General features: G+C 38.9%; 1 long non-coding RNA gene across 1 annotated transcript; it reads left to right on the forward strand.

Moving 5' to 3' along the window:
* Nucleotides 1-806: 806 nt before the first annotated feature.
* On the forward strand, nucleotides 807-21674 carry LOC139828029 (uncharacterized). Its single transcript, XR_011739197.1, has 3 exons — nucleotides 807-849; nucleotides 14098-14273; nucleotides 17735-21674. It is a non-coding gene; the product is annotated as an uncharacterized lncRNA (long non-coding RNA).
* The last annotated feature ends 2186 nt before the right edge of the window (nucleotides 21675-23860 follow it).

The raw sequence follows: 23860 nt of genomic DNA on the forward strand, positions 1-23860 counted from the left end.
AAATTACAGAAAACAATGTTATTTTAACTGAAGTACCATGCTAACATAAGACCAATGAACCACGAACAATTTTAGTTTAGCTACTATAAGGAAGCTTTCAGCCTCTGGAACAATATGCTGATACTAGCAGCTATGTGGACCTACCATTGAATTTATTTAGAGTTTGATCTCTTTCTGAACAAGGTTTCTAAATGCTATCGTATGACGGGATGGCAAACTGAACTCTCCCTTTGCACTTCCCATCTATGTCCTCCCACAAACCTTTCCTTTCCTGGCTGGAGTAAGCATGTGGGATGAACTTTGGGATCCACAGCTTTGAAAGCATGGTGCAGTGATACTGTGGTGGAGGCCTATGCCATTTAAATCAGTACACAATCCCTTCCTGCTCCAACAGTCTCTCACATCTAAGTTCCCCAAGCACTGGAAGGAGATGACCTGTGCCATATAATGGTGTGCTTTGGGCCTGGAGGTCTCAAGGCAGTTGTACTTTCTAAGAGGAAATACCAACCATAGCACCCTCGACTCCCTTTCTATTGCAGAGTATGAAATTTGTTGTAAGCAGCCTAACGCAAAAGTAGCTGTTCTCAAATTAGGGAGAGCAGGATGATGTGTTACTTAAAAGCCAGATGACAGGCAAAATGCCAATCGGAGCAAGTCCTGATTTCTGCTAATGTACTGTTGTGCACTGCCATATGCACAAATACCAGTTTATGTTTCCTCTACAAACCTACCATGATCTATTTGCTGTTAATTATTTATAGTATGTAGCTGATTACCTAAGAACAGCACTCACTGCTGCGCAATTAAACAACTAAGACTTTTAGATACAGGAAGAGCAAACAACACAAGGTAAGCTCCTAACATAATAACCAGCTTATACTCCGCTTCACTTATTAATATGTTTCCACATGTGAAGGCAAATATTGTTATTGCTTAGAGAACAAGCATTCCAGAGCAATAATGCCAAGCAAACAGACTTACGGCACACACGTTCAGCAAATAAGACGGGATTTGATTGTGATCAAACTGAGCAGTTGGCCAGAAATCCAGGGGACATTTATTTTGGAAGCTTTCTAATAGCTCTCCTGCTGGGTCCACTTCATGCTAAGTGTCTCTAATATGTGGCAGTGCTGGTCAAACACCAGAAATAATCTGTATGCTCTTTCCAAAAATTCCAGCCAGCTGGTCAGAGAATAAAGGAATTTCATAATGACAAGACTCGTATGTTCCCCCATCTTCTTTATGGAAACATTTTGGCTATGTTTAGTTCTTTCTTAGCTAGTACTATAACATTAACAGATATGGAGATTTTTAATGTAAATTATAAACTTTTAAGATAGAAATTAAACAGGCAATATTGTACCTATTGTACTTACTATTTTGTGTGCTTAACAGAAGAATGTTAAAGAGGAAGTTGTCAGAGTAACAGAGAGTTAAGTTTTTCTAAGTGTGTATAGGTTTAAGAGTCAGGGGAATTCTCAATGTCTTGGGGGTTTTGGAAACTCCACACTGCATATAACAACAATACGATGGCACAGGAACAGCCATAGCAAGTCAAAATAAAATTCAACTCAGCCCAATAAGGTCTTCAGGAGTAACAAGGGTTGGATGTTAAGACAAGAAACAGAACAAGTATAAGTTGGTATAATTGCTTCGTATCAACATCAGTCAAGAAAACCAGACTGGTAACAGAGGAGAAAAAAAAAAAATGAGTAAAGTAGTACATAGTATAAGATCAAAACTAACAAAGTCAAAAAAAAAAGGAAGTTAAGCTTGGTTGTCCCACAGACCTTAAAGTACATCATGCTGAAAACTCCAATAAAATGTATGTTGTGTCCAGCATACCTTTTAAAAAAAAAAAAAAAATTAAAACAAACAAATAAACACCTCCTTATGATGTTCTTGCAAGCACATCAGAGGCCTCTTAAAAACCTACCCAGGTTCACTTCAAGGTAATACTCCTGTAACTGAAATCAGCTGTCTCATTGCTTCTGTGCAAGCCAGACTTGAATTCCGTTAGTATATTGTTTGCTTAGAAAGCTGGGAAAACAGATTTATTGCTCCTGAACCCCGTAGTATGACTGTCACACCTCTCAGATTCACAGAGCTTAAAGCCATGAGGACAAAACTGGTCTCACACCCTATACAGATCCCAGATGTTCCTTGCATACCTCTGCTGAATCCTGTGCTCAGTGAAGGCATCCAGTTTTGTTGTGATGCAATGAAGACACTGTATTTGCCATAGTGATGCATCATTATTGTAGCTGTTCTTAAATAATTGTTCGGGTTCTAACGTGACCTCTCTGATTTTCCAATGTTGTCTTTAAATCAAAGATGCCAGAACTATACCTTGTCTTTCTGTACTAGCCTGACTAGTGCCAGAGGCAGAGGTGAAACCACCTCCTTTCTCCTAAACTCCCTCCTCCTGTGTGTGCAGCCATGACTCTTGTTAGACCTTTTTGCCACTGTAACAGAAGCATCCACAGTTTTCTCCTGTCAAGGGATTTTTAAACCCTGTCGATCATGATATTTGGATTTATGACACAGTTCAACATCAGTTGGCTTCAATGGTCATTGGATTGCACTCTGGAGGATTTTTGAGACACAAAAAGCAGAATGAATTGGAGTACTAGATCCCTGGAGACTGGCTCTAAAACTGTCTTATGTATTCCCTTGGCTGCAAAGCTGCACAGTGGATGACTAATTCACACTACTGTGGGAGTGCTGTATTCTAGTAATCAGTTTTTCAGCTTACAAAACTTGACTTCAGAAGTGAAAAAGAAATTCAATAGTGAAACGTTTTCATTCAAATCAACATAACCTAAGTACAATGGGCAGAACTCTGATTTACAGAAAAGCAAAAATCAGATTTCATTCTCAGGAAAGGGAAAAAAGGGTCTGATCTGAACCTGCTGAGCTTTCCCAACCAAGAGTGGAGAAATAGATGATGTAGGCACAGAGTCTTTGTAACTCCACAATTGTCTTATTAGATACTGAAGGAATGGATTTTGAGAAAAAACTAGAATTTGCTCATTACAGGCTATGTAAAAGCTTCTTCAGCTGCAGCCAACTGCAGCTTAATTTAAACTACATTCATGTTAACAAAAAGCACAGTGGCTAAATTGTTTGCACTAATAATACCCTGCCCATGTACTTTGCTCACAGATGGTCATTCATATCATAATGACAACCTGTGACAGACAGGCTGCAGTGTGTGTGACTATCCTATTTAGTTTAGCGAGGCTGAATTGTCCAGCTATAATTCAGCACTGAATAAGTGGGGCATTTAAAAAAAACAGTAATTGGGCTGCACTGTATAGGATAATACAACAGGCAGTTTGAGATTATTTTTCTAAACATGTTGGTTTTTGCCTGTGTGTCTTCAGTGGGGCACATATTGCAGGATGGGATCATATATCCAAATACAAGACAGAGAAAAGCAAAAGGAGGAAAGCATAAAGCTATCAATTGTGTTTTTATGAATTCTATTCCTACATCCTGAATTTTGTGACTTGTAGTAGACGCACAGTAGAAAACTGAGTGGAGTACCTGGCTAAGGATCCTAAAGCAAGCAGGAACATGTATCTGAATTAAAGAAAGCTCCAAAATATCATGGCTGTCTTTAACCTCTTTGTGTGCTGTCTCTCAGAGGACTAGAGGTTTAAAGTGATTATTAATGTGGCTAATGGGCGCTGCATGAGAAACTGGGTAAAAGTGGCTCTTCTAAGTCAAACTGAAGGTCCACCAGTCCCAATGAACCTAGAGGAGAACAGAACAGAAGAAAATAGGACAACCGGTTAATGTTTCCCCTGGTAATTCCTCCTAACCTTCAGCCCCTGCAACTCAGAATCTTTTCAAGTCAGAAGCAGCTTCTGTGCATCTAATAACTTACAAGGGATATGTCTTTTCAATTCTGTCCAGTCACCCTTGAACTTTCAGCATGCATGATGTCCTGTGGCACAAGCTGCTTCTGTTCTTATGTTTCATGCCTCCTTTTGTTTGTACTCTGAATTTCCCACCTACTGGCTTTGCATCAGACCTACTGGTTCCCATATAGGAACTTGTGTTGTCCTTGTTTTACAGACCTTGCCTGGCTGCATAGGTAGGTGGGATACATAACTTTTTAGTTGCATAATATAGAGAGCAATCCATTCTTTAATTTGGATTTGTTGCATGCAATTTCATTACTGGCATCATACAAATGTTCACCTTTCAACAGTTATTAACTGTCTTATTTATGATTATATAATCGTAATCATACATAAGCAGGGCAGTACTCTCTCTTTATGTCCAGACAGAGAAGATGGAGAGAGATATACAATTGAATCCCTCTCCCTCCAAATGGAGAAGAATGCTTTGCTAAATTTTTGTGATGTCATTTCAATAACCAGCAAATTTTTGGTTAAAGTTCACACAAAAATATTTAACCCAGAAATGTGAAATTTTGCATTCATTTCCTTATTTCTCCTGATATTTTGCAAAACCAAAAATCCTGACAATTTCAAAGCATGAATCCCCTTCCTGCCCCTTCTGAGTGCAGGATGTTGTGGGGAGGAGCTATACCCTGCATGCACTTGTGGAATAGGTGTCTGAGAAAAGGAAACTCTGGAGGTTTATCTCATCAGAATATGACAGCCCAGCTCATTTCTCTGTTCTTGCCCTCTAATACTATGTCACTTCTGCTTACACCTCCCTTATCAGCTGATATCTTCAATGCCTTTTGTATTGTGACACATCATTGAAAAGATGAAAAGTCTTGAATTGATGTCATTGCCTCTCATTAACGATTACACCCTCATTTGAAAGGGTAAGCATGTTTTCTATCTGTTCACAGATGTGACTGTCCCTTTATTTAACAGCGACTCTTGGTGCCTTGGAAGTAATTCCCATGAAGGATGATAAGGAATCTTGAGTCTCCTAATGTATTGCTGGTTGCTACCTGTGAACATGCTGATCCGATCAGCTGGGCTCACTGAAATTTCAAGACATACACAGTCAACCTGTTAAAACGTGACAATGAGCATGGTTTCAAGCTGTAGATTAGACATCAATTGTGCCTTTCAAAAAGCAAGTTAAATCCCACGTAAAATTCCTGGAGGTGTTTCATATATTAAAATGTGTTTAGTCCAAGTCTCAGTTCCCAGCTATTAGTTCATGTACCTATTACAGGAACACAGCATCAGCGAGTGAGCTGCAGGACGATGTGATAAAAGAATTGCCTTCAGTTTGAAGCTATGGTACTGAGTAGGAATCACAACTGGTCAATACTGAAATGCTGGTCTGTGCAAATATTTAACCGAGTTTGGTTTCTTCAAATCACTGCTTGCTGGTCATATTATTTATGTATACTCAGATACCTCTAGGATATCTCTGGAACTGTTTGTTCCTCCCAAAAGTTTTATGTATTTTAGCATGAATTATTATTTATTTGAAAATATCTATTAAAGTATATCATTCATTATTCACCACTGGAAGCAAAACTCCTAACAGATTGCACAGAAGACTATGTACGTGCAAGGATGAATAACCAAAGCCTGTCTCCTCTGAAGCAGCAGCACAGGTTCAGAGAATTTTCCACCCGAACTAGGGTATGTCCATTTCCATGTGAGAAAGATGCTTCCAGCCAGTCTAGATTATTCAGCAGAACAATTTACTAATCCAAAAGAAAGGACAGTGTTATTAAAGAAGATTATTTGTAAACAGTAGAACAATTAATCAGAAATCAAACTACAGTACTTCACCCTTGTATTTTAATTCAGATTTAGCCTGAGCATGCAGGTGAAATCCTTTCCATCTAACTGATGTTATTTAAGAATCAAGTCAGGTTTGAACTTTTTGAAGATTTAGTGTAGATGGAGAGGCAAAGCTCTTTGAGTTAATTCGTGACACTGCAAAATGAGATGGTCAAATCTTCTCAGTGTTTTACTAGAAAACCTGCAATTCACTACCTTAAACTGGACCAAATACCCTGCAGCTACAAGCCACAGGGGCTCTGCTAGAATCCAAGCAAAGACATCAGTTCCAACCCAGATTTAAACTACAAGTCTTAAATATAGTTTAAGAATCCAAATGCTTAGCAGCATGAAATGCTTTTAGGTTTTTTACTTGCTGGTTTCACCTATAGTCTCTTCACTGCCACACTACTTGTTTTGGTTGTCCATTACACAGAAAAGCTACTGAAAAAAAAAAAAAACATATATATATATAGTTGAATAACTTACTCAGCCCTGGATATCATAGTTGCAGGGCAATACACACAAACTGCTCTTCTGCAACCCACAGTAAAGCTGTTGTCAAGAAAATGGAAATTCTTCTTGCTACTGCAATATTAGATATCACTTCTAACAGCAGGAAGAGAACAATTTTCAAAGACAAGCTTGATCTCTGAATTGATAGGATCTTTTTCAGCTTCCTATTGGAACACAGGGGACATTAGGTGCCCAGGTAACATAATTTCCACTGGAAGTGTCTGATGAAGATTGGCGTACTTGCAACCGGGCAGATAATTCTTTTCAGACAGGGCTTCTGGTTTCAAGTCACTCTCCATGTTGCATTTTCTCTTCTGCGCGCTCAGAAATCAGTTTATAGCTCTTATGCGACGTCCAGTGGAAAGCAAAAACTCTGGGTCAGTTCCTCAGATAGCATAAATCAATGTGGCCATACTGACTTCAGTGTTGCCATCAAGCATAGCTGAAGGTCTGACTCTGCTGACATTTAATTCCTGTGTTTGAAACACGAATACGTTCACAAACACTGAAAACCCTTAAATTAAATGTTTTTATTCAGGGGGAAAAGTACTCACTTTAGCAGAAACTAACAGCCCTCCAGCTTTCAGCTCTTTCTAAATAACTCAGACAAGCAAATCAATCAACACTTTTTTTTCCAAGCTTACAACAGAGTGTGGTAGATTTACCAGAAGTACTAGATTTTTTTCTGGTGGTATATGTGTGTATCTGAGGGAAAACATAAATATCATAAAAGTTCCAGTTAATATAGCCCTGAGCAGAAATATGTTTCTTCTTTCATGTATGTTTTTCATTACTATATTCAGGCTGTGATGTTATTCATCTCTTTATTCTCAGTTCAGCAGAGCTGTCTGCAGGTGACACACAGAGCAAATGGAGTATATGATGGGAAAGCCAGGTGAATTAAGCAACATCCATTTGCAAGGTAGTAGAAGATTTTAATCCTGGATTTCTCACGTGTTAGTTCCCCCAGTTCCCTGTCTGCAGTCTCTTCACAGTGTCTGGTCTGGTAGGCAATCACCCATCATACTCTAAACTCATTCAGTTTTGATAAAGCCAGAGCAAAGGCATAGCAGGGCATGCAGTTGGGACACAACGGGACAGCCATAGCTGAACCACTGATCTCAGCAATGGACACATGAGAGGAAGAGCCTAGGGGAGTAATTTGCCATCTAAAATGAGTCAGGCTGCAGCAAAGACAGTAATCCAGAGCACAGCACTGAAGTAGCTGTATTGTTCCCTGTCACCCAAACCCATTGTGTGCCTATGCTTTGGAGGACAAAATAATGAGTTACCCAAATCTAAACTTTCTGCAAAAGAGTCTGGGCATCTTTTTACCCTGATCCCCTCTGCCATCCATCAATGGAAAGACTGACAGACATTTCAGCTTGCTATAAGTGTCAAAACCTCTGGGCTGGGCAGTTTTTCTCTTTTCTCAGCCTTTCCAAGAAAAACAAGCATCAGAGCCCAAGGTTCATTTCTACTAGCTGAGTGTCATCCTCCTCAGAGTCCTGTCTCAAAATGCTCGCTGTTTTTTTTAGCCCTGAGATCTTAGCTGTCTTGGATATGGCTACACAAAAGAAGAAAAGGACGTGAAGCAACAGAACGCTGTTGTGTCTGAAGAGCACGGATGATGAAGCCTTTACTGTCTGAGAAGCAAATTTATTAGGAAGATAAAGAGGGGCCATGATAGATTAAATGTTGCTGAGAGATGAAGTAGATATCCTTAAGGGTCTGAGAGATTTCTCCATCCCAGGAAATGGAGGACCTGTAATATCCCAGAGTCCGTGTTTTCCTTGAGGCGCTTAGAAATGCTAAAGAAAAAAACCTCACTGCAGTAGAGAAGATAATAAGGCAATTAAAGCTCTCAGTACTATTAAAAAGTTGACAAAGCACCAGTATTAGATGAAATACATCACTGAAATCAGTGTGGAAACAGCAAAAAAAATCGAAAAGCCTTTGGAGAAGAATTTTGATTGCTTACTAATGGCAATGTTAGTACCAGAGGATAAGGTAGTTTCAGTATGTAAGGAAGGAGCAAGGTTAAAAATGGGCACATTTCACCTGAATTTCAGGAAATTAATCAATAATGTATCTCAAGATGAATTGATCTGAAAGGTCAGACAGGATGGTGATGTTGCTGCAAGTGGGAAAATTAGTGAAACTGGTCAGAAATTACCCTTTGGTTATCAGCCAAAGGTTCTAATAAGGAGGTGTGTAACCTTAAGAGGAAGTGATCTATATTATCAAAATTCATAAATAGCCCATCCTCTATGGACACATTCTTTATACTTCAAATACTTTGCAAAATCCAAAAAGGTTATCTACATTCATTATTCGAAAGTTGTCTGGACACAGTCCTGGACAGCCTGTTTGTTCTAGGTGACCTTGTTTGAGCAGGGTGGTTGGACCAGATGACATCCAGAAGTCCCTTCCAGCCATAACCCTTCTATCCCTAAGTGTTCCTCAGTGACAGAAAAACTAAGGGATGCTCAGTTCCACTGGTGATTCAGCACTGACCCATTTTTTGTAGTATAATTAAGATGTAAATAAATCCTAGCACATCATCTACCACAATAGACTCTGGCAGTGTCTCTTTGGGCTTTGTACACACTGGGAGAAGCAAAATCACAAAGGAACTCCCAGGTAGACTTCTGTCTCTTTGTCACTCAAAAATAGCAATATCTAATGGAGTGTTTCCTGCTGTTGAAGTTATTAGCTTTTCTGGCCTGACGCAAAACTGTCGAGTTGGCTGTAAGACAGCTAAAAGAACTGACCTGTAGTGTTTGAAAGAGTCCAGGGCGTATATTGGACTAAACAAGTAAACAGCAAAGCACAGATTGTACTGAAAATCATTATTGTCTCAAATCTTAGCTAAAAAAAAATAAAATCAGAATGAAAAGTGATTATTCCAGTTTCTGAAACTCTGAAGAAAAAGAAATCACTTCCAGAAAACAAAATGGAGATCTTAGCAATGTATATTACAGGATTGTTTCCAGATTTAGCCCCATCTTTTAATATTTTGAACAGTGCTGGAAAGTAGTTGTATGATTATTTCCCACAAATATTACTTTTCTAGAGATAGAGCAATTTAGAGATATAATTAAAAGTTTTTGAACAAAGTTTCAAAAAAGGAAATTCAGATTATCAGAAAAATCACCGATAGCAAGGACTAAATGAGTTCTGTGGAATACCCACTAAAAAGGAACATTTGAGGGCTTAACATACATTATGTTAAAAATTAAATTCTTTTTTATAAGAGAACCTGTTTTTGCACTGACAAAGAAATGAATTTGATGACTTAATGAGATTTTCCATCTCTAATGTTTATGATTCAGTATATTAAATATGACCTAATTTCTAAGATATACGATGCATACAGGAGGCATATGAGATCCTGGAAGACAAAAAAGAAATCAATTGATTGGTGGCAATGTAGTAATACTTCAGTGACAGTGAAATTTAATCGGCGGATCATCAAGGTGTCATGGAAAGAAAAGTGCCTTCCTGAATTTTGACAGCCACCTTTTACATATTGCAACACATGGTCTTTTCCTATTCATCAGTGCAATGATGAATAAATTCTCTGTGCACATTAGCAAACAGAAGTCTTCCACTTTCAGAAATTCTGGCTGAATTATGTACATGGTTGTTTAAGTACGCACAGGTCCATGCACTGGAGAGCGGGTACCCATGGCCCATTTTTCTCTTTTATTCCTCTCTTTCCTTCTTCTGGAAAGCACTAAAGGCAGAAAACAGAGATACCTGACAAAGGTGCTTATTCCAAAATGGTCTATCACAGGAACCATGAAGAGAGGGAGCAGCGAAGCAAGAAGAAAACTGGCCTGAAGAGGTATCCCATGCCCTCGCTCCCCTAAACTAAATAGATTTGACGTTCAGATCAGGAGCATGGAGTGTTCTGAGGGGATGTCTGATACTGAAGACCTTGTAAGATGACCACTTTTTCCCCACAGCTCACTTCGTCCTCCTGTTAGTGCACCTGTGGGGTGCACAGGAATGGTTTGGAGCAGATGCTGTCCCATTGCTGACGGCTACTGAGGATAATTGTGTTCTCGGTGCCTCGCTTGTGGAGCTTGGACTGGATGGTACGAGAACAGTGAACTGGTCCCCTTGCTCTAGGACACAATCAATACTGAATTAGCCTTTAATTACAAGTCTTTTAATTATTCAGTGTTGACTTATGGTATGAAGTAGCAGCTGTAAATCTTTCTAAAGCAAAAGCTTTGATTCCTGGTATTCTCTCATTATCTCCTATAGTATTCTTGTGCAGGAAAAGATGAGAACCCTATTGACATAATTTTATAATTTTTACAAGCCTAATTTAGGAGCCATACTGCTGTTCAGCAAGGTTGTAATAAATTTTAAAGCCTATGACTGTTCTTAGGTGGCATTACCAAGCGGAAGGTGACCTGTCTGGAGTTTGAAAGATCTTAGTTGATTTCACCATAGCAGGGAATCATTTTTATCTCTAGGTCATAAAAAATTCTGCACCAAATTACTCTGAAAGTGGGTATTGAGAACCACAGTATCAGTTCCAATATAATTTAGTCCCAAACTCAAATCTGTCTCTACCTAGACTACTTCTCAATATGCTTGCTCTCTGAAAAAAAAAAAAAAAGTGGTTTGGTTTTCATTGACAATGTACTCAGAGAGATATGTTTACTTGACGGATCTACTTATATATCTACATACAGAGAGATGTCTGTTTTACCCTGGCTGTTTAATCTTTATAAAAATAATAGAGACTTCTCCCCTTAATTCATGTATTGCAATAAAATAATTGAAAAAGTGAACCTTTTGACATTTGTGACAAAATTTTAAAAATCATTTTCAAAGTGTTTTCTACAAGTTATAAATGACATGAAATTCATAGAGTAGTGGTCTTCTCTGTGCAAATAATTTGTTGAGCCAATATTTCTGCATCGAAACTGCGACAGCTGATTTAGGATTCTGGCTTCCCTCCCACAGCCTCTCCCTCTTGCAGACTTGCCCAGCTGGTACGCACATCCCACTTAACAACACAAAACATTTAACAGGCTTGGAGATCTAGCTGAGATCAGGCACTAGATGCAATATTACATATTATTTCAAGTACTCTCTTGTGTTTGGGGTTGTGAGAAGTCTGTGACTTCCTGTGACATAGGATGAAAGGAGGTCCTGTATTTTCTGATTCTGTTTATTTCAGAAGACCTGGCCCATTCTCTTATAGTGCTTCTGCATTTTCTCAGAACTGGAAAGTGGATACACAAACCAAAAAACCTGGGAAAAATTGTCCATTTTCTGAGACTGAAGACAGGAGCTTGAGCATTGCGCTTGCTGTTGCTTCTCCATAGTTTACATGGTCACCTGCCAAAATGACTATCTACCCTTGGGATAATGAAATTGGCAAAAGACACTACATGAGCTGCAAGATTCAGCAGCTGGATCCTCTAGTTTTACAATTCCACTAGCATTTATCAGAATGATTACTCTGCTTATAATATTGATCCATTATTTCTCACATTATATAAATACCATAAAGAAGATTCTGTAAAAAGAAGTAGTAAATAAATCCTTCTTCCAAAAGTTTATAAATTGTGTGTTACTGTGCGTATTCCAGCAGCAGTTCAAGCATTAATGACTTAGCCTTTCTTAATAACTTTTTTAATTACAAAAACCAGACAGAGTTTGTTATCAACAAATCGCTTGCTATAATTTCATTGTTCCTCCTCAAACTGAGATCATGTTGAATGTGTTAAAAATGTATAAATAAAGACAATGTCAAACATCAGAGTAACTTAAGTTTATTAAACACTTGGCTTTTACAGATGTCCTCAAAGCAATGATTTTAAAGATATTTTTCCATCTTGTCCTATATTATCTTTTGAGCTTCATCCCAGTGAAGGCGAGGGCATAAAGTGGCAATCCATTGGCACATTCTTTGCTGTCTCTCATTAAGACTAACAAGAAATAATTACTTCATTCTTGTTCTCATTAATAGCTAAAATTGTCTTCTACCTTCTTATAATAGCAATAATTTACACTTAGTACTAAATCCATTAGCTGCAGTCAGGTCCTTGGGTCAGAACTCTCCTTTTCCAACTTCTGGACTCTTTTCCCCCTTCTCAGGAGAGCAGTCCCTACCATCACACAGCAAGGAGTGCCCTGCGGTCACAACACCCCACTCTGTGACCCAGGTTTATGTGCTATATTGTATCAGCAATAATGAGAAAGCATATGATCAGCTCTACACCAAATTTAATCCATATTTTCTGCCCTAGGAGTAGTTAGGCTTTGCTTTGTTGCTACTGAAGGGGTGATACATGGGCAATGGTTAGAAGCCCAAGCAAATGAGAACAAGTTTTTCCACTTGGTGCCAGTTCTATAGAAGCACATGCTATCATCAAATCCAGATCCTAAAAGTTATAGAGAAAAAGATCAGAAAAATAACACTGTTGATATCATATGGCCCCGGAATGAAGGCATAGGGGAATTAATTACTTTTCTAAACAATTGCATGATATGAGAAGATTAACCTGGACCATACTCTCACATTTGGTGCTTCTACAGATTTTGCTGGTACTGCTAAAGTTAAAATAGACAGACCTCAAACTCTGCAGGTGAAGGAAGGATGCAGAGCAACAGTTCTATAAAACTCTGAGCTAACACTAAACCAATGACATGGACTTTAAACAGTAACAAGGATTTTTTGAGAGGCATACTTCAGTGGATGAGGCTGAAAGTTTTATGAAACCACAAGAAATCTCTTCAAAAAAGGAAAGATGGTAATAGTCTTGTACTGAAGACCTCAACAAGGAATTCCTGAAACACTTTCCACTTTATGGTGCTGTTTTTCTTGGTGGGACTTAGCTGAGAGGGCCCAGCAATCTCTGGGATATTAGAAGAAGTGCAAGTTTAATAGCTGTCTAAACTCGCTGAAATTCCTTGTCAGCAGACTCACATATTTTTATCAGGATTGAGAAAGAAAGAACAACCATGGCATTATTTTTTCTGACAGCTTAAAACTATTCAGAAAGCTACCATTTCAGAAGGAAAAGAAAGGGCTCAGAAGGGAAAGTTTCAGATATTATCCTGATTCAAGCTTCAGTCTTCTGCTCCTGTCTTTTCCTCATGCCCTCAGGTCCCTGTCAAGGACCGGGAGGGGATAAGAATGCAACTTTAAATATCCCTTTGGGGATAATGGGTGAACTTTTGAGCTATCTCTCCTGTCAGTTTAGGACAAAAGAAACAAAACAAACAACAACAAAACAAAACAAACAAACAAACAAAAAGTAAAAATGGAAGAAGAAAAAAAAAAAAAAGAGTTGTCATGTGCTGGGTATTTATATAAGCAGATTGTAAGCAGGAAATCTAAGTGGCTCTACTGAGCTGCTGCTGCCAGCATTTCAGTCTGCTCCCCACAGTCTCCCTTCTGTGCCCCGTCCTTCCTTGGCTGTGACAGGGGCAGGCATGGCCTCAGTCACAGTGGAGTCCCGTGTCCATGTGCTGTCCCTGTGGGGAAGGCGGGACACCCAGGGGAACTCAGTATCCCGTACAGCACTGAGCAGAAGCTCAGTGTTTTCCAGGAACTTTTGAAACCTCTGAGCATTTTAATGTCTGCTTTACACAATACATCCCATCTTTTAAACCGCTGTGTAGCTCCCCAGCCAGTGGTCACTGCATCTCTGCCTCTTTGCCTGGTGCTCTGAGACTGTGAACCTGTCTTAGCTCTAACCATCAGAGTCTGGCTCTTCTGTACTTTGCTTTTGCTCTGGAGACTTCTAATTTAACACTGATGCACACATAACGCGTCCACTTTCCTGCTGCAAAACCATCTTTTTCACTGTTCCAGCTGTATGTTCAAGAAGGACAGGGAACTGCTGGAGAGAATCCAACACAGAGCCATGGAGATGATGAAGGGAGAGGAGCATCTCCTTTATGAGGAAAGGCTGGGGGATCTGGGTCTCTTCAGCTTGGAGAAGAGGAGACTGAGGGGTGACCCCATTAATGTTTACAGATATATAAAGGGTGAGTGTCACAAGGATGGAACCAGGCTCTTCTCAGTGACAACCAATGATAGGACAAGGGGTAATGGGTTCAAACTGGAACACAAGAGGTTCCACTTAAATTTGAGAAGAAACTTCTTCTCAGTAAGGGTAACAGAACACTGGAACAGGCTGCCCAGGGAGGTTGTGGAGTCTCCTACTCTGGAGACATTCAAAACCCACATGGACACCTTCCTGTGTAACCTCATCCAGATGTTCCTGCTCCGGCAGGGGGATTGGACTGGATGATCTTTTGAGGTCACTTCCAGTCCCTGACATTCTGTGATTCTGTGTGTTGCTTGTGAAGTTGATACAGCCAGGCCTCCTTGGAAATCCCTCACTTTCTCCTGGATAGCTTTCAGACAACCAGAGCAAAATGGGCCTTCACAGAACATCTTTGCACTCAGATTCTTGCTGGTGGCTGAAATGTCCAGTGAGGGCTGTGTGCAGCCAGGTATCATTAGACATACTCAGGCAAAACTGCAACCAATCACACTTTCCCCAAAACACTTAATGATAAATGCAAATACAATAAAAAAGAGATAATTCGTTCTTTTTTAATGTAGAGATAATTTTTTTACTTGCGCAGTATAAGCATTTATTATCTCACTTTTTCATTTTGAAATACAGGCTTTGTCAATTTTGAGATAAGATTTAATTTTAAAGTTTAGAGGTTTTAATGTGAAACACAAAAAATGAAAAAAAAAAAGCTTTTGATTGTAATCTCTAGGGACAAAAAAAAAAAAAAAGAAAGTAAAGAAAAGATCAGAATGCTGCCATTGTAAAAACTTGTCAGAGATTAAACTGTGACATTCAGGCATGTCATTAAAATTTTCTTTGCTGCTGTTATAATGCCATACAGTGATGTGAAGGAAGCTGAAAGAATTATATTTATTTTTGCCTGAGAATATTAGCTTCCATTCTCCACCATAAACACACTATGAGTTTTATTTTTCTCCTCATTATGCATGATGGTTTGTCAGACACTTGATGTAAACATACTTAACCCTCAGGGTCTGGCCCCATATTAATTGGAGTGATACAGGCCAGATTAGAAGGGCTCCCATGCATGCATGACACAGACCATGGCAAAGCCGATTTGAGGTGCCTTATGCAAGTCTCAGGACGGGTCATTTTGGTCCCATGGCAGTGCCACGAATCTCAAGTCTTGCAGACAAAAATTCGCATATGAATGCAATTGACCACCTCAAAAGCTTCTTAATTGTCCTTCAGACTTTCCTCCTGGCCTTTCTGGGAGAGGGTGAAGCAGCAGTGAGTTAACCACAGCTTCTGTGCCAGTGGATGCTCCTGCTGGGTTTTTAGGTCACACTCACATGATGTGGTTATTTGTGCTCATGGGATTTCCTCCATCACGGGAGGTCTGCTGGGATGCGATCTGGCACTCACAGAGCTTTCTCTGCTTCCCTCCTGGAGACAAGAGGGGTTTCCCTGTGTCTGGGCGAATGGGACACCTCCTGCCTTGGAGCAGCATTGGGAGGGGTCCATGTGGTCCTCAAGAGACATCAGCAAAGCCCCTGCCTGCCCCCAGCAACCTCCCCAGAACCACTGGCAGCCTCTGCCTGCACGTGTTTTGTTTCACCTTCCTCCCTCTGAGACTTGGTGCTCATTTTTCCATCAGTTTACCCTTCTCCATCTCAAATTGTGGTGGAAAAGTGGTGAATGAAGGAAGATGTGAACAAATACAAGAGGGGGAAAAAAAGTTTGTCTTTTAAGAAGGCACAAATGCTTTTAAACAAACAGGATTTCATTGTGATGCTCAAAGAACAAAAATGATTTAGTAATTCTTGGGCTTCCTGTTATGGAAACCCTTTTTTGCTTTTCAACCATAGCAAGCTGCAGATGGCATCAGAATATTCCTTGATGTTCCTGAGATATATTTTACACAGATAAATTCCTTGGTCTACCCATGACTTAAATATCCCTCTACATTAATGACAGAATCAGTCTCTGCTTATTGCACTATAACTGGTGCTGCAGCATAAATAAATAAAATAATACAGAACAGTCAGTTCTGCTGGCCCAGCATCATGTATCAATTTGCACTGATAAGTTAATTTCCATAATTGTTATTCAGGACTAACATAATTTGAGAGAAAAGAGGTCGTAATGGTCATGATGCCCTGAGAGGATTTTGCCTTGCTGAAGTCAACATATTGAAGCCTCTGAAGGATTCTGGAGAGAATAATGCCCGTAACCCAATCACTCAGTTAATGTTACTATTCATTTATTTGTTTTCCATCAGCAAGATACCCCATGACCTCCAAAACAAGACTGTGCCTTTGACACACAGATACATCATGTTCATTCTCTCACTGCTCATCCTGAGTCTTTAAAAGTCAATTGCAAGTCTTTCAGTGGACCTTCAAAAGCATCACATGCATTTTGATTCTGAGTCTATTTAAATAGGGTGGAGCACAGGGAGAAAGAGTGCTCTTTATGCCTTGTAACACAAACAAACCTCCTTCAACTCACTTGTGTCCCTCTTGCTGAGTTCTTTTGAATTTATCTAATGTTTGATTCAGTCAAGGGACTGAGGTGCAATGCTGCTAGAATATAAGGCTCTGTTGAGCAAACTCAAGAACTCTGACATTTTTACAAAATAAGATATATCTCATAGGGAATCACTGGTGAAAATTCTATATATCAGATTAAGATGTCATATGCTACATTTTTTGACACTTAAAATTAAATGCATTTGTAATATGTACAGTAGTAAAACAAAATTAGGATTTAATCCATTTTAGAAACATGTTCTGTTGCTGGCAGAATTGTGCATGGCAAACTCAGAATAAATATTAATGAGTTTTTTTGGTGGTTTTTTTTTTTTTTTACCTGCACATTATATATGAGACATCGACCTTTCTAAATACTCTACACAGATAACCTGATACTTACAATACTATTCTAATTACAATATTATTGTAATTATTGCTTGTACAATTATAGATGATGTTTCAGAAGATGTTTTGGTTATAAAAGAATAAATAGATTTGTAGATTGGACCACCATGTTAGAGTCTACAGCAAATTTTTCAGTGATGGCAAGAAAATAAAGAACTGTTTTCCTTGGTGTTCAAAAAATAAAACAATGGGAGCTGAAAAGTGTATTGAAAAAAAAATCATTTCAGTTAAAGGTCATTTCAAGTAGAAATAAAGCTTAGAAAATTGTGGAATAGGCTTTATTCACAGAACTTTCTAGGATGCTTCCCCAAAATGGAGAAATTTACTCAATTTAGACAGTCATAGAATGTTCCAATTAAACTGAAATAGCAATTTCAATGAGAGTTAAACCTTACTCTACATTTTCTCTCAACTTTAATTTTAATGACTAATACAATTATAGCAACTCTGAAGTTACTATAACAGGAAGATTGAAAGGAAAATTCATGACAGCAACAATATTCTTTTAATACTTTTCTTGCAGATGACTTTGGAGACGCTACCAGAAAATATGGACCCTTGAATTTAAGAGCATGTGGAGATAAGAAATTACCATCTGTTTGGACAAAATGACAGCCTCAAAGCAGTCCTTCCACAGAGGACTCCCCTGTTCCTCTTGGTACTTCCCAGTCACTAGATAAGAAATATCCTTATCCCAACCCAGATAAGTGTGTGTGGCAAGGACATTTCCAGGAGCACCTTCCTCCGTGACATGGCAGCCAGACTGAAGGTTGCCATGTCATCAATGCACACCCCAGCAAGCTTGTTGATTAACAAAGTTCAAATCTTCATCCATTCTCGAGGGATTTGCTTTGAACCTGTCTGTGGTTACAAGAAAAGCATTGCTTGAAGTTGAGCAGAAAAGTCATTTTAAAAGATTGTCGAGGTTTTGATTGCGAGGTGACAATAAACCACGGCAGATGTATTGTTAACCTCCTCTTTCCCCCACTTCCCCCTCCAGTCCCTCTCTCTCTCCTCTTCCCACTAAGGACAGGTGATCGGGAGGAAAAGAAGGACAGAGAGAAGAGAGTTGGAAAAATTAAAAATGTTTTACTAATGCTACTAATAAGAATAGAGAAAATAATACAAAATATACAAAGCCAATCTTGAAAGTCTCAGCAACTGCAGAGCTGGCACTTGAAATCCTGGATTGGACTCTGCAGCCAACTGGGGTGGATTCAGTCTCTCACTAGGCTTCAGTTCACAGGGATGACTAGCAGGGTCCTCTCCTAATGTCAGCCATAAGGAAAAGGGACGAAATCCTCGTGATCTCGCAGTTTTATATGAAGTGTTCACGTGAATGAGATGTTATACTCCACTGGTCAGTTTCTTGGTCACCTGTTTTTTGTTGCCCCTCTTGCGAGAGGTGCATCCGTGCTTATCAATAACTTCTCATTCCATTGCTATGTTTACTAAAACATGTATCTGGTTTTCCAGGAAAATGCAGCTAATATGAAAGTTTTAGCTGACAGGCAAATTCACTAAAAGAGAAACTTGTTTTTAACAAAACCAGGACAAAGATCTGCATCTATAGATGGCTAAAAGGTACTTTGAGCTAATTGTTTCATCCAGTTTCCATCGCCAGCTGGGGGTGAAACTAACCCACTTATAACCACACATAAAATATGTCATCTGTGGCACAACTGTTGCCTCCATGCATGTAGATCTTGGTGGGGGCAAGGAAACTCCAGTACCAGTGAAAAATAAAGTCCTGAGGAAAAACTATTTAGTAAAATGCAAAAACAGAGAAATTTGTGGAACCTTTCAGAAAAACACCAGCACCTGAAAACTCATTTGTTCTCATTCACTTATTTGTTCCTGTCTGCCTAATTTTGCTTCATACTCTACTGTGTCACTTTCCATTTTGCTGCTCTGGTTCCAGTTCTTTAGATGTTACAAAATCATACAAAGTAAGTAAGAGCAAGGGTACATTTTGATTTTCAGGGGGACAACCAGATGGACAGTGGCCAGTCAAGCATGAATTGTCTGAAGCCAGACTCTGCCTCGTATTGCCCAAAAAATGACTTACCCAAAGTGGAGCCACTCAGACAGCACTGGTGTTGAATGATACCTTCATTCCCATCTTACATTCAGATACAGTAATCCACTCTTATCTGTGGCCTCACTTGGACTACAGTAGAGTAACTGAAAGCACCATTGGCATGAAAATTTGATTTCTCAGCAATTAATTCCTCCATTTTTCTGGTCAGTAAGTGTATTTCATATAAAGAGTTGGGGACAAGGGCTTAACTTTTACACAGGCCTTGATCTCACCATTTTTGCAGATACAATAACTTTCTAACAGTGACTTAATTCATGAAAAGCATGGGGCAGCTCGAGCTCAAGGACATGGCTGTTTGTGTTTCGTGCTTTCTTTATGTAGTTCATTGTCTTACTCCTAACTCTCCTCAGCCCATGTTGGGAAAGGCAGACCACAGAAAGAAGAAATCTACTGACATTAAAAGCATCCAACTTGTCATTCAAAGCCTTTCTGTTGTTTGTGTACGTCCCTGGTTCCTGCTAGTGGTCCTGGGAATTGTGCATCTCTGAAGTGATGGCAAAATGGACTAATTTGAAAAAAAAACACGTGAATACGGAAATTTTTCTGTTAGCAGTCTCTTGTCATTAGATATTTCTTTGCTTTCGTCTACAACAAGCATAACAAGATAATTCTATTTACCATTCCTCACCAAGAAAAGTAATTAGAATGCAAGGTAATTTCCATAAAATGCATTACGACTTTAATATCAGTAAAAGCCACTTAAATATTAAACACACAGAAAAAATATTAGCTAAATTATCATAGAATAATATGATCAGGTTACTTTAGGAGAAAAAAAGTGATAGATGTGTTTTAATAAACTGTGCAAAATTATATGTATCGTATCCTTGCTTCCTGTCAATTTTATTTAGAGTTAAACGCCATTGTGATAATTAGTTGGGGTTTACTGTGTTCATTAAAAGCTTTTCTAATGATCACGTAGAGGAATAAGTAAAATTAATATATTTCTTTAAACTCAAAGAAATTCATCAAATGAATAAACAAAAAGCTTTTGTTGAGGCTCAGACACAATATCATGTGTCCTCTCACAAGAAGATAAGCATGGAATATGAACACAACACTCCATCTATGAAGGCTTCTGTTTTATATCAGTACTAGTGTTCATGATTTACAAACAAGAACACTCTGCATGAAGGACCTAGTGAGTCTTCATTCAAGCAAAAGTTCAGAACATTTTATTGGAATCCAGGGAATGTTCCACAGTGAAAATGAGAAGAGATCTGACTAAAATTTCTAACTTTTGTATTTGTTTTTCAGGATGTGCAGACCACATCTTACGAAAGTTTTGTAAACTTCATTTTCAGTTCTAGCAAAAAGCTTGAGATACACTGTGCTAGTGAAGTTTTCTTCCATAACACTCTAGGACTAAACATTCCCAAGGAATTTTCACATCTTACTTGCTTTAGAAAATTTATGAATGCCTAAGACATGACTTCTGTCTGTGAGAAATTACAGTAGAAAAGGAATATGTGAACAATTATGATGAACACTTCAAAATGAAAACCTCACACAAATCATTCCAAAATCAGAGATGTTAATTTTGGTTGTTATATGCACAGAGATGGTGCTATAAGAAAATACTGTTTTTTAAATAACTTGTTGCATTAACTCAGTGAATTAGTCCAAACGCTAATGTCAATAAGATCTCCTTTATTGAGGACAGTGAGTCTGATTCAGAGTAGGTCATCCTGGAAGCAGCTTCTGCATTTCAAACTGTGCCAGTTCTTTGATGAGTATTAAGGAAGACAAAGTGCGAAAACAAAGTGGTGATTTCAAAAATATAGCTGTAGGAATAATCTGGGTAAGAAGTGAGCAACTGTGTTCTTGAACCTTAGTATGTACACTCTTCCATGTAAAATGATGCTAAGTCTGACAGAAAGCACCACTTCTCTAATGTGTCGTCTAAACCACAGTGCTATTTTGTTCCTCACAACAGACCTTTGTGCTATATCTTGTTAGAACTCCAGAGGACAGACTTGATTACAATAGCTCTATGAACAATTTCTACCCAAGAAGATACCAAAGTTGAGATGCAGGTGGCATCAGACTGGAGACTAAGAATGGAGTTAATCATGTCACCTTAATTGAAAAGTAGTAATAAAAATAATTGAGTTTAATACATAATTTAGATGATTGCCTGTTAGGTTAATGTATTCTGCTTAGGCTTTGAAAAAATTATTTATTTCATGTAGAGTTAAGATTTCATTTGTTTTTATAATGGAATGCTCTCCAATTGACTTTAATAACATCAGTTTGTTAAATCAGATTTTGAATTGGTGCACAGATTTGAAGTTCATATGTTAATTTTTGACACGATATACTTAGCATTTATAGCCTGCTTTTAAGGTGGTTGAATTTATTTTCATGAGATTTAATAATCATTGTTGTCTTATATTACAGAAATTAAATTAGTTTTCCCTTCTGTCCTGATGAGAGGCAATTTGCCTTATGACTGTTTTATTTTATTTCACTTTTAAAACAATCTATGACTTCTTGCTTTTGTGAGTGGAGTTATTCTTCAGCTATTGGTCACACTTCTACCACAAAATGTAGGTTCATATTTAAGGTTCTTCCCAGGAAATTAGAGAAGCTCTGTTGTTCAGTTGCATTTTCCCTTGGTGCGTTTTCTGACCTCTGTCCTTGCAGACATGTGGTTCTATGCAGTGACAAAAGGTTCAGCTGAATTTTCAGCAAAACAAAATGGTCATATTCCTATCAGTGCTTCCTTTCAAAACCCAACCAGCTCCCAGGTCTTTCAAATTTTGTGCTAAGGGACTCCACTTCAAAAATATTTTTTTCCCTTTAAAATAACTATTGACTAACTACTGGTGGAATATCTTACGCTAGTGGTGTCAAACTCATTTTCATCAGGGGAGGGGGGCACATCAGCCCCGTGGTTGTCTTCAAACGGGTGAATGTAATTTTAAGACTGTATAAATATAGGAGTAGTTACATTTATACAGTCCTAAAATTACATTTGGTCCTTTGAAGGCAACCATGAGGCTGATGTGGCCCCCCAGTGAAAACAAGTTTGACACTCCTGTCTTATGCCATTTTGTAGTTAAATACTCCATTCAAAAATCCTTCAGAGCCCATGCTTAACTTCAAGCAGGTGTTTACAATCTACTGGCTAAGGAGTTTCAGTGTATACATAATCACGGAGCTCATTGTTACACAGGAATGTAAGACCAGACAGTTGGGAGCTCAGGAGTAGCATTTGTGATTCCAGATCTGGCACTGATACTCTGCATTGCCTCGCTCAGACGATGCACCACCATTTGGACATTGCCAGCACCTGGAAAAGACTAGACTCTATTGCACCAGGGTGCTGTGTGGCTTAGGCAGCAAATGCTTTAAAACATGTTTGGGACCCTCAGTGGGTAATTAAAACACAGATACAAAATATACATTTTTGGTATTACCAAACACACCTGTACCTTCATGTAACATTTCAAAAGAAGATGTTATAAACTCTTCTAATTCCTACTGCAGCAGAGCTCCATCCTTTCCCTTCCAGGATACAGTTCCATTCCTTTCCCTACACTGATACAATTTTGCAGATCCCTTTCCCCCCTTCACTTGTCTTTTCCAATCATCTGGATTCCCCAGCAGTACCAGTTCTGTGTTTCAGCTGCTCCTGCCAGGAGATGGGAGATGTGGTACAAGTAGCCTGGGAAGGCACAAGAAGCATCTTCTACCCTGCCTAGTGCTTGACTCAAAATGGGGTGTTCAGGTTTCCATCCTGTTGAAGGGAATGAGACTTTCCAGGAGGCTAATGTCAGGGAAAACTCTGAACATATTCTGCAAGAACCACTTATTAATTACTAGGGCTGTATCTTGTTATGACAGAAATACGGTGACTAAAAGCAGTCCTTTTCAGAAGAAAACTTACAAGGGCACAGATACCTTTATGTAGCTCTGGCAGTATGTGTTTGGCAAGCCCATTCACCCATCCTGGTCTCATTCCTCATTCAATTTAGTTATTCTGTGTATCTCCCCTATATGCTAGCAGCCATCATTGGTCCTTCTGATCTGTTTGCATGTGCCTTTGTGCCCCTTTCTGCTGCCTTAGCACTGCCACTTGTGTTTATAAAATGAGCTATCCTCTACCGCGTTTGTCTTTTGTTGTATTGTCATTAATGCTGTAGATTCCGAGAGAAGGGGAGGAGGGAAATGAACTACTAGGTCAGTAATTTTGTCCCTGAACATCACAGTAATGTGCCTTAAACCACACTTTCTTGTGGATTGTCCCAAGTCATTTGCCAGGGCTAAAATGATGGGGCTCCTGAAACTTCCCTTGGGACACAATGCCACAGGAAAACAGAAAGGATTTTATTGGTATTCAACAGACCTTTTCCTTTTGTTAATTTAATACCATTACTCTGCGTTCCACCATAATAATTTTCTCCCCTCCATGGTGCTTCCTTCTTCAAAACACTTCCAGACATTTATGTTCCCTTTTAATCATTTCTTAGTAAAGATTTTGCTTGTTTTTAGGGCTCTCCCCACCTCATATTCTGTCTGAATCCAGCCCCTCAGGGTCATACT

This window comes from Patagioenas fasciata, chromosome 5, assembly GCF_037038585.1.
Source record: "Patagioenas fasciata isolate bPatFas1 chromosome 5, bPatFas1.hap1, whole genome shotgun sequence".
Taxonomy (NCBI): domain Eukaryota; kingdom Metazoa; phylum Chordata; class Aves; order Columbiformes; family Columbidae; genus Patagioenas; species Patagioenas fasciata.